The sequence below is a fragment of the Triticum aestivum genome, chromosome 1D, assembly GCF_018294505.1.
Source record: "Triticum aestivum cultivar Chinese Spring chromosome 1D, IWGSC CS RefSeq v2.1, whole genome shotgun sequence".
Classification (NCBI taxonomy): domain Eukaryota; kingdom Viridiplantae; phylum Streptophyta; class Magnoliopsida; order Poales; family Poaceae; genus Triticum; species Triticum aestivum.
The window spans coordinates 437,200,267-437,212,631 of NC_057796.1; the positions used below are offsets into that span (position 1 = coordinate 437,200,267).

Here is a 12,365-nt window from a genome sequence, read left to right on the forward strand (position 1 = left end):
TTAATTAGATGCTCTGGAGAGCTATATATATGTTGTTAGATGAGAACTATGTATGTACTTTGGTTTTAATGTGATGATAAACTTCTATTAATTTGGTCACTTAATTATCTATTCATGATGTGCATGAAAAATAACAAATAAAATAAATAAGCAATTAGAAACAAAATAATATAAACTTTAATAAAATATATAAGTAGAAACAAAATAAAATAAACTTTAATAACATAAATAAAACTTATGAAACTAAAATTATCAAAGTATTTTCTGTTGAAAACATTATAAGCAACCTCTAGTATTATTGAAACTAAAATTATATAAAATTGATGCAACTAAAATTATCGAAGTATTTTCTGTTCAAAATCATTGAAAGCAAAAATAATTTTCAGAAAGAACTTTTTTTGTTAGAAACTTTAATAGCAAAAAGAATTATCATAAAGTAAAATAAATAAGTAATTAGAAACAAAATAAAATAAAATAAATAAGTTTTTTGTGGTAAGTAGAAACAAAACAAAATAAATAAAGAAAAAAAGAAAACAAAAAAACAGGGAAAAATAAAAATTATGCCACCTACTGGGCCACCATGACATGAATACGACTAGAAACCCATCCATGGGCCAGGATTCAGGCCCGCAGAAGGCCCAGTAGGCCCACAGGCATGTACAGAGTGGTTAGGCCCGTAAGCCTGCTTTAGAGAGGAGCTCGACAGCTCAGGCGCACCGCACCTTATAAACAGGTGCGGCTCTCTCTCAGCTAGCGAGGTGGGACTAAACTCCCACCACCACGCCGCTGTGTAAGGCCATTGGTCCCGGTTGGTGGCACGAACCGGGACCAGTGCCCCCTTTGGTCCCGGTTCGTGGCACCAACCGGGACCAATGCCCCCCCCTTTAGTCCCGGTTGGTGCCACCAACCGGTACCAAAGGCCACCGCTTCCCGCCCTTTGGGCTGCTGAAAAGAGGCCTTTGGTCCCGGTTGGTGGCACCAACCGGGACTAAAGGGGGCATTAGTCCCGGTTGGTGCCACGAACCGAGAATAATGCTTGGACTATATATCAAACACTTGTGAAAATTTTCAGTTTTCATCGCCAGTTGCCTCCCCCCCCCCCCCCGTCGTCAGGCTGCTCCACCTCGCCGTCTACGCCGCCGCCAACGCCGTCGCCTCCCCGAGCCAGCGCCGTCCTCGTCGCCGGCATCCCTGAGCCCGCCGTCCTCGTCGTCCCCGTCGCCGCGTGCCTCCCTGAGCCCACCCCTCCACGTCCCTGTCGCCGCCTGCCGTCCCGAGACCGCCGTCCCCGTCACCGCGTGCCGCCCCGATCCCGCCGTCCTCGTCGCCGGACTCCTGCCATCGCCGCCCCCCTCGAAGTGAGCCCCCCCCTTTCCCAAGGTCCCGATCGAGCGCCGCTCCTGCGCCCGAGTGCCCCTTGCTCTCTGCCGCCCCTGCTCCATGGTCGCCGCCGGCCCCGACGCATTGAAGAGCAGAAGGAGAGGACAAGGAGAGGAGAGGAGAAGGAGTGGAGCAGTAGCAAGACGCCGTCCAATTTTCTGAAATTCTGATTTTTTTTATAGATATGAACAGTGCATATAGAGGGTGTTTGATCAAATGCCAGATGGCTTTGGGCATTTTTAGAATTTATGATATTTTTTGTGGTGAGGTACTGATGCAAGACGAAGGTGATGGCAAAATTTCAGAATTTTTGGATTGGTTTAGAATAGGTTTTCAGCAAGGAATTTGAATCTGGTTCAAATTTCATTTGAATGAAATTTGAAAAATTTTAACTATGGACCAGAAGGTTTTTGGTGAAATGGAGTGTGGGTACTGTCATGAAGTTGGAGTAATTTTTGTGGTTGTAAAAGAGTTAGGAAAATTTAGAATGTGCTAAATATGTCAAAAAATGTTTTTTTGTTCATATACAGAAAGTTTTTATATATGACTATGGATATATGAGCAATGATGATCCATGGATGTATGCATTGATATATATGAGAAACGATGTTCATAGAATATTTACCAAGTATATATGTATTTTTGTTCATAGCATTTTTTTTCCATTTATATATGTATGTGGCTATAGATGGATATATATGAGAAATGATGATCCATGGAAAAGTTTTATATATGCAAAAGTTACATTTTTAGAAAAGTTTTATATATCTAGCTAGGAAAGGAAGAAGAAGAAAAAGAAGGAGAGGAAAAAGGAAAATAAGAAGAGGAAGAAAGGAGAAGAAGAGGAGAGGAAGAAGAGGAGAAATAAATAAGAAGAGGAAAAAAGAAGAAAAAGAAGAGGAGAAGAAGAAAGGAATAGAAGAGAAAAAGAAAAAATAAAAAAAATCTATTTTTTCTTCTTCTCTCCTCTATTCCATTCTTCTTCTCCTCTTTTTTTTCTTCTTTTTCTCTTCGATCTTCTCCTCTATTCCTTTCTTCTTCTCCTATTTTTATTTCTTCTTTGTTTTCTTATGTTTTATCGGGTCTGTCGTCATCGATATACCCCTCTCCCGATAACTTCAACATGGGGGGGGTCGATATACCCCCTCCCCGATAATATTATTTTCCCATGTACGTATGTCGTCGTTGTCGATATAACCCCCTCCCGATAACTTGAACACGCGGGGGGGGGGGTCGATATACCCCCTCCCCGATAACATTATTTTCCCATGTATGTATGTCGTCGTTGTCGATATATATAACTCCCTCCCAGATAACTTCGACATGATGGATGGTCGATATTATACCCCCTCTCGACCATGATAACTTATACCACGGGAGCACCCCCCGGCCCTCTCGCTCGACCAAAACTCTCGAGGACACCCAAACCCTAGAAAAAAGATGTCGGTCTCCTACCCCCTCCCGCCACGCCCCTAGCCTTGAAGCGTTGCCGAGGCCACCCCAAACCCGGAATAAGCTAGGTCTACGTTTGCACTAATATATCCACCTGCTGTCATGTTTGTGTAATACTTGCCATGTTGTAATATTTGCAGAAACAATGGAGCACGGACGAGACGAGCAAGCAGAAGAGGTGTTGTGGGACATAATCTTAGCCGGAGGTGATATCTTGTCGTATCTTAACGACAATGATGGTCTGGAAGAACAGGGTGAAGAAGCAGGCTACGATGATCGAAGAGTGGAGGCGGAAAGACATGATTATGATGGCTCCGGTGACCCAATGCTGGTGCAAGAAGGAGCCCGTGGTGACGGCTCCGGTGACCGAACAGAGTCCGGCCAGGTAAATATATTAGTTAAGCCTGTGCTGACTAGCTAATTGATGCATTCATTGTTTTGGTATGTACACATATTAATTAACACTCGTCTTTCTTCTTTGTTCTAGCCCTCCCGATCGAGCACAACCTCGGTAAAGAGACGAGGCCCGAAGAGAAAGTCGCGCTCGGATGAAAGGTTTGAGATCACAGCAATCGCGCGCGACGGCCAACCGATTGAACCCATCCGGACAAAGGATGCATTTGCTGCTCAGTGCGGGGTTCTATTTAGGGACAAGATCCCGATCAGCATCCAGCAATGGTATAAGCCTAAGAAGGAAGACCCTGAGGTGTCTTATGTCAATGATATGCAGAAAGATGATCTTTGGACTGAGCTGAAGGCAAATTTCACCCTACCGCCAGAGGAGGATCCGGAGAAGCCAGTTAAAGACCAATTAATCAAGTCTGATGCTCTTAAGAAGATGGCAGACCTATTCAGGAGGTGGAAGAATGAGCTGAAAACGTTTGTCGACAAAGAAGAGACACCAGAATTCATCGGCCGGTATGAGAAGATCAGAGAACACTGGCCCGCATTTGTGGCCCACAAGACATCGGAAAAGAGTAAGAAGATGTCAGCGACAAACAAGAAGAATGCTGCGAAGAAGAAGCTTCACCATCGCACGGGGTTAGGTGGCTACCTCAAAGCCCGGCCTAAGTGGGCCAAGGCTGAGAATGATCTGCTTGAAAAAGGGATCGAACCACAGACAATGAACTGGACAGACCGTTGCCGGACTTGGTTCTTCGGGGCTGGCGGAACCTTGGACCCTGTATCAGGGAGGTGCGTTTGGACGAACGAGCTTTTGAGAATACCAGTCAAGAAGATTCAGCAATATATCGATGCAGCGTAGGAAGGGACGTTCGTTCCAGACAGAGAGAACGACGAGCTCACAATGGCCCTCGGGAATCCTGAGCACCCAGGACGGACACGAGGCACGCCAGGCTCCGTTCCGTGGAAGGCTGGTTTTCCGGACGCAGCCGGTTACAAAAGCCAGGAGAGGAGGAAAAAATGGAGCAGACCCAAATTCAGAAGCTGCACGAAAGGGTTCAAACGCTAGAGGAACGAGACGACAATCGACATGCCGAAACTACCCCAGAAGCTACCCCGCCATCTCAGCGGAGAAGCAGCGTGGCTTCCACCGAGCTGCTTCAGCCGGAGCATGTCTTGATGGCTCCTGCTAGCTACCCCGTGGATGCTATCACGGAGTCTCAACATTGCCACCTTATGGCGGAATGGCAGAACTTCAAAGTCAAGGCGGCTGTTGGATCTGTTTTACCTCCTGAACCCGGCGCAACCTACCACTGTTGGCCGATTCCAGAAGGATATGCTAGGGTGATGGTGGATGAAATAACGGAGGGATTTGAGGACCTCCAGCTTGACCACCCTACCGGTGAAGGGGAGACTCGGCTGGGTTTAGCTCTGAAGACTCCGTGCCTATGGCGGAAGAAGCTCATTAACCTTCCGAACTGGACGCCTCCGGTGAGTAAGGGCACTCCGCCGCCGCCTCCTCGTCCGGTGAGTGATCAGGGCACTCAACCTCCTTCTCCGGCGCGTGGCGGCACTCCGCCTCCTCCTCCGGCGAGTGATCAGGGCACTCAGCCTCCTTCTCCGGTGCGTGGCGGCACTCCGCCTCCTTCTCCGTCTGCGCCGGCGTGCCAGAGCAGCCAGCCTCCTCCTTCTCCGCCTCGTCAGCAAGGGCGGAAAATCAACGATCACTTGCTATTGTCTGTAAGTAGTACTACTTCTGTCATTAAGTCTCTCTATATAGGTCAGCTCTTTCATTGCATGTATTTATAATTATCCGCACTATATTATGCAGATTGAAGATCGCCGAATTGAAGAAAAGACAAATCGGTGATATTGGGTTCATTAACACAAATCTCATAGATGCATATACGGTTGAAAAACATGCCAAAGAAGCTGAGGCCAACTTGCTACGATCGTTGGTATTAAATCAAATAAAGATATAATACTCTTTCCTTAGAACTTAAAGTGAGTGTTACTGTCTTGTGCATATTCGGTTTCCCTTATTAGTCCAGGTTATGGTAATGTAATTGATGACTTATGCATGCATGCGCAGCTTCCACTATATTCTCCTAGAGATTAAGCTTGAGCAGGGAGTAGTAACTGTCTTAGACTCGAGACGAAAAGATCCCCAGGACTATGCGGACATGACTCAAATGCTCGAGAAGTAAGTTAAATCGATCATTATCCACCATATCAGCAACTTTGTTCATTTCCTGATATCAAGTAATTGTTTTCTTTGTCTGGCAGGGTTTGGAGAAAATTCACCACAAAAGCTCCGGGACTGCCGAAGAAGCTGCAACTTAGACACCCGAAAGTAAGTACTATAGTAGCATGTTCCGCACATCTCCTAGTGATTCAAGCGCTAGTTTCATCAATACCATTTAGCATGCTTGCTTATCAGTTAGATTGACCTCTATTTCTTGTAAAGTGGTTGTGGCAGGAACAAGGGAATGATTTCTGTGGATACTACGTTTGCGAGTCTATCCGCCACACGACCTGTGAGCGGGGTTACTCTGACGAACAATATGAAGTGCGTAAGCAATAATATTCACAATTTTATTTTATTACCATCATTTGTGTCGAATTTCATTTATTCATATATATATATATATATATATATATATATATATATATATATATATATATATATATATATGTATTGACCCCCTTCTTCAAATTAGATGTTTCGGATGCGGGATGAACTCCTAGCAGAAGATCGTATGCGAGCAATTCAAGAGGAATTAGCGGCATTCTTCCTTGACCACGTGATCGCCGAAAACGGAGAATACTATGTGGACCCTGTGTTCTTACAATTTAATTAGGAGATTATATTGTAAGAGATAATTATTGTATATATGTAGCCGGTAGTGTCAGATAGATAAACGAGAACTTGTTGTTCGACCAATCTCTCGGAGAACGAGAGGTGGTCGATATCACTTCTCTCTGTATGCATATGTTCATGACGATCTTCTGTTTCCTTCATTTGCTTACTAGCTAGCGTGCCTAGTCCTCTCCATACGTATATAGTACGTAGCGTCGACCAAGCACGGAGATAAGAGAGGACACTTCTCTCTATTAATTAGCTAGCTAAGACAATATATGAAACACCTAAATTAACCCCCAAACCCCCCCCCCCTTTCAAAAAAACAAAAACCCCAGCCCCTGAAATGCTGACGTGTGGATGCCTATTGGTCCCGGTTGGTGACGCCAACCGGGACAAAAGGCCCTGCCTATTGGTCCCGGTTGGTGGCACCAACCGGGACCAAAGGCCCCCCTGCCTGGGCTGGCAGCAGCGGCCACGTGGAGGAGCTTCTGTCCCGGTTCGTGTAAGAACCGGGACTAAAGGGTTAGGGCTTTAGTAACGACCCTTTAGTCCCGGTTCGAAAACCGGGACAAAAGGCCCTTACCAACCGGGGTAAAAACCCCTTTTCCTACTAGTGGGTACTGCTAAATAACTTTCATACCGGCAATATGCTCTCGCAATGTTCCTTCCGACATGTACTCGTAGACAAGAGACATGTACTCTTCATCCTTGCAATAACCAATCATGGAGACAAGATTCTTGTGATGAATCCGTGTCAAAATTTGAGCCTAGATAAATGTTCAAATACAACTTATGATATTTCACTCGAAATCTCTTGAACTCTGAAACATTAAGTGTATGAAAGAAAGTAAACCTCTGCGGGGAACTCCTTGACGCCTTGATGGGAAGAATGAGACCGCAGCTTCACCGCCACTTGGGTGCCGTCCTCCAAGAAGCCATCGTAGACATACCCGAACCCGCCCTGTCCAAGCACTCGCTGAAAGTTGTTGGTTATCATCTCCAACTCTTTGTACGTGAACCGACGGTTCTCAAGACGTTGCAGCGAACTGTCGGTACAGACACTGTTTCCCAGTGCATAGGTTGTCATCATCTCATTCCGGGGCGTTATGGAGTTGTTCGTTGATACTTCATAGGTGGCAAATGGCACTAGCTAATATTAGTTCGCGCTGACATATGGGGAAATTTACCAATGGATTGTTGTGCTGAGACAGAAGCCTCACCTTGCTTCTTTCGTTTTAGCAAGCAAAACAGTAGCAATGTTACTAATACTATCACCGCAAGAACTGCAGGCACAGCAATGTGGATGGCTAGCTTGTTGTTCCTTTTATCAGGCAGCTGACATCTATTACCATTGCCACAGAGGTTTGGATTGTTTCCATATCTAAAAAAATATGCAACGAAAGATATTAATGAAATTCTAAGTATCATTGCCAGATAGAATGGGAAGAAATTGAAATGGACCGTACCTTAGATCCAGAGAGTCATCTCGAATTCTTTTGAGGAGTCCAGAGGGGATCGATCCATTTAGCTGGTTGCCGGTCTATGGAAACAAAAAACTCGACCTATTCAAATGACAACTCATTTCAAATGGTTTAAAATTTGACAGAAACTTTTCGGGCTGACAGAAACATCAATGAAGGTAATTGCGAAAGAGCATCTGGAATTGAGCCTGTAAGGTTATTGTTTGACAGGTCCCTGCAAGATACAAAACAAGATCTTATTTCATATATTTTTTGTTGCAAGCAAAAAACAAATACAAACTTGGCCAATATAGATACTTGATCTATCCATCCGAAAATTTAGTATGTTCACATTTGTTTTTAAGTCAAACATTGTAACCTTTGATCAAATTTGTAGAAAAAATTATCATGAAATATATTTGATATTGTAGATAAAGATAATTATCTTCATAAATTTGACCAAAGTTTGTGATGTTTGACTTTTGTGAAAACTTGCATATTATATTATGGGACTGAGGGAGTAGAAAATTTTCCAACGTACAGGTATTGTACTGTCTTGAGATTCGCGAAAGATGATGATATATCACCATTTAGTCCACTGGAGGACAGGTTTCTGCAGGGAGCAAATGAAGTGGCTCAGTTTCACTCCATGCTGCACGACAGTTATATGCGACCTTTTTTTATTTTCCGTTAATTATTTCATGAACACAAGTGATCATAGGTACAGATGTGGAAGTACTTTCACGCTTGTGATCCTTGGAGGGCTTTCAGGTGGCTGGCTGCAGGTCAACCTGTCCCATGCCATAGTCTTCGGAACACACGGATCACCCATCCAGTTCTTCTTCACTTGATACTTCGCCTTGATCGCCATGATTGCAGAAACTACAGTTAATCACATTGTAAAGTACCACAAAAGATGTGCATGGCCATACAGCTAGCTCATTCACGCACACACATACGTACCATCCTGGGAGTCCGTGCCAAGGTTGGTGGTGGGGATGACGTACGGTGAAGATCTCGGCCGCGTTGACAATGGGTGGCAATGTCGAGTTAGCAGTGGCCTTGATGGAGAGGTTGTAGCCGATGTCATAGAGGTAATCCAGCCTGAAGCCGCTTGTATACCACGGCTTGTCTTCGAGCACGACGTTCATCTCGCGCATGGCATTGCTGGGAAGGACCTGAAGCTCGGCGAAGTGGAGGATGATAATGTGCCCTGGGGACGGGTCCATGGGGGTGCGCTCGGGCAGCCAGCTGAATTCTAAGTTCCGCGAGGCGTTCCGTGGGCTGATAGCCGTCTTCAGCACCGCCGTGGGCACCTCGAAGGAGCCTTTGTTGTATATGTTATGCACCCCGCTGGCTGTTGATATCATGATCCACGTCATGTTGTCACCCCAAGACATCCATATCCGGTCTTGTGGATCATCCGGATACCTGACGTGGAAGGTCTCATCGGTCGGGCCGAAGTTGAGCCTGGCAAATAGGACCAGAGACCCTGCGCCGGGGTCACCTGCGGGTAGAGCATTCTCTTCAACGGCCTCAGGTCCAAGCATGAAGTCCTCCTTCACCACGACGATGGCCTCAACGAACACCGAATCAATCGGCTTCGTGATGTTCAATGTGTGCCAGTAGTTGACGCCGATATGGAGATCAAACGCTGGTGGCTGGTCGAGGCCGTCGTAGTTGCCGTACATGAACCTGCCTCGGATCATGTACTTGAGCCCGGGCATGAGGGAGCGAAGCATGTAGCAGTTCCGCACGCCAATTGGGAAGCTACGCAAACTGTACCAAACCTTGGCCAAAGCCGGGATGACGTACTCCGGTGAGATAATATGGTTCGTGCCAGTGTCGGCATCGATGAAGCCAGCGTCGGGGGCGTATGAGAGCTTGGTGGTGTTGTCCACATAGCCCATCTCCTCCGAAAGACCACAATCTATGGTTATGAATCCTGCATTAAACGGCAGTCCGCATGCCATCAGTCCATCCGTTGTGATTTCTGGCCACATGCTATCAATAACGTTGCATGAGATTAAACGTTGTGCGAGCATGCATACGCACCTTTGTTGTCAGGCTGGGCGCAAGCTTGGAGCATGCCACCATCGGCAGCGATGCGAGAAGAAGTAGCAACCATGGTGTCGCGGCCATTGTTCGCTGGGTTGATTGCCCCATTGCATATGCAAGCAACTAATGGACCGTGATATATGGCGGACATAGTCTGTCAAACGATAATATGTTATGTTGCTCGAGAAAGAATATGTTCGATTCTATAGGCGCTCCATCCATGTCTCCCTGTACATGCATGCACCTAGTATAGACTATATAAAAACTGTACTCGGTCAATAACCAAGTAATGTACAACCCCAACTTAATATATCACAATGATTATCGCACAACTTAGCATGAATGAAGCGCTAAGTAAGTGATTGGCCCGTGGGCCCTTCTCTAGCCTTGGCTGGCCACTTGGTTTAGGAAACTGTGAACAATATTTGGTTGTCGAGTTGACTTTCCTTGGAATGGGTTAACGTCATTATTTGTAGGGATGCAGAGCGGCACCCGATCCGCCCCGCTTCCAAGTCAAAATATGTGAGCTTAGTTATAATTCCTCCCGTCAGATTTAGCTTAGTTTGAACTAACCTCATGTTTAGGCGGGCTTATGCGGGATGCCCGCCTGCATCCCTAATTGTTGGCCACAAACTTGGCGGGCTATGGCCATGCCCCCCTCTTCGACCTGACATCTGCGCGTAGAGCCTGAAATTGACCACAGGAGATTTCGACATAGCTCGCGATGGTGGGAGAAACAACGAAGAAGGATGAATGGATAATACCCTCGAGTCCAAGTCCGACTGCTCTCAATAGCGGGAAAGGAGTCGAGCTATCTGGCTAGCTTTGGTGGTGGTGGACTTCCCCCACAACCGAAGCATGAGCACATGAAGATTCTGATCTTGTTCTCAAGAGCCAAGGACCACACACTCCGAACTCTGCTCAGTTTTTTTCCACCTTTGCTATCTTTCAGCTAGGTGATTTTCGTTCGTGTCATTCAATTTCTTTTGTCCATTCCGTCAAATCGCATGCATCTGGGTGAGTTTTATGTCACTTACTGGTCTTGTACAATACAAAAATTCGAAAATCTGACTGATACTGAAATGAAAATCATCAAGACACTGATTAGAGACACCTTCTTTTTGTTAGCAAAATTCTGAGTCCAAGTCCCGGCGGCTCTCGGTTTGGATCCATCCGATCAAATTGATCGATTCATGCTCTTTAGACCTGGAGAACACCGAGAAGATGTTTTTTTTAGAAACGGAGGATTACCCCCGGCCTCTGCATCTGAGAGACGCATGCGGCCACTTTATCGATTATTCTCGAGGACCTTACAAAGTATTACAACAATATGCCTAAATCCGTTATCTTGGCAACATATGCCACTACTCCTATCCATATGATGAAGGGATGCTAGCTGGGCCAAATACCCAGACCACTCACCTAAACCTATCATCAAAAGCCGGAAGCCCCAGCCGAGCCACATACCGGGTCTAAGGCACAAACCGGTCTGACGCACTCACATGTGTCGTCGCCGTCATCTTTCATAAGTCCGTCTTCAGATAGCTGCTGCCTCGTCGCCGTTTGCATGCACGAGGGGCCTCGCCAAACCAACACGGTCCCAGGATAACTCCAACCCACCCCACTATGGTACGTGCATAGAGTATTGCTAGTTCCCGCCCTTAATCAAAGCTAATGCAAGCTGTACAATGTCACAGAATCGAATGTCAAAAAGCACGAATCATAGGATAGTCACAGACATCACTGGCCTGAACTGTCCATTGTGACAAACCGCTCATGAAGAAGAAGTCAGGAAAGCCAAAAGTCTAAGGTCAATCGATCACAGCAGCTATGCACGTCTTGTGGCGCACCGGTGAGAGGCGGTTGACCAACTATCGCATGCAAGTCAACCCATCGCCCATGTGATCTGCTCGTCTCTGCATGCCTAAACTTAGTAAGCTTGGAGCACTATTTTCAAAGGAACCGTGTCAGCTCATATGAACAGCTTGGCATGTGCACATGTGGTGTTACACTAATTAATCCTACATATGATCGAGTTGCATGTTCTGGTTGCATGCCTACCCCAACCGGGTATGTTAGTTCTACAAGTAGTGGTTAACTGCTGGCCGGCTTCCACCGAGTACAAAGGGTCCGAGTACAATATTCGTTCAATATTACTGCCTCCGTCCAAAAATTTATGGACAAATTTTTATATATAAGGATGTATCTATGCAGAAAACATGACTAAATACATGCGTATCTACATGAATCTAACACATTAATTTTGGATCAGACAAAGTACTAAATTTTGTTGTGCGCACCTGTATATACATGCAGGTTCCATAAGCATAGACTGCGGCCTGCCGGAGAATGCCGCCGGCTACGTTGACAACACGACCAAGCTGCGGGTTCACCGGGGACGCTGGTTTTACCGATGCAGGCACTAACCGTAACATCTCTGCGGAGTACATCACCGCGAGGCTGGCTCGGGGCTGGCACACCGTGCGCAGTTTCCCTGTCGGCGAGCGCAACTGCTGTTAGAGTCGTGTCAAATATAGTGTACAAGATAGATTACAGTTGGACTTGTAGTAGTATTGTGTTTAGATAGGATATGGAGTCGTGTCCTAGTAGGACACTCGTATCCTAGGCCTCTCATATATAGTGGGAGTAGACACACGATGTAACCTATGCCAACATAATAGCATCGGAACGCAGGGGAAGCCGGCAGCTTGTGTCGGCGTCCAGGGCGACCTGGTGCGGTATTGTAGCGG

At 46.1% G+C, this 12,365-nt stretch overlaps 1 pseudogene; it reads right to left on the reverse strand.

Annotated features, from left to right (window-relative positions):
• Positions 1-6,720: 6,720 nt before the first annotated feature.
• On the reverse strand, positions 6,721-9,766 carry LOC123160212 (putative leucine-rich repeat receptor-like protein kinase At2g19210; annotated as a pseudogene).
• Positions 9,767-12,365: the final 2,599 nt, after the last annotated feature.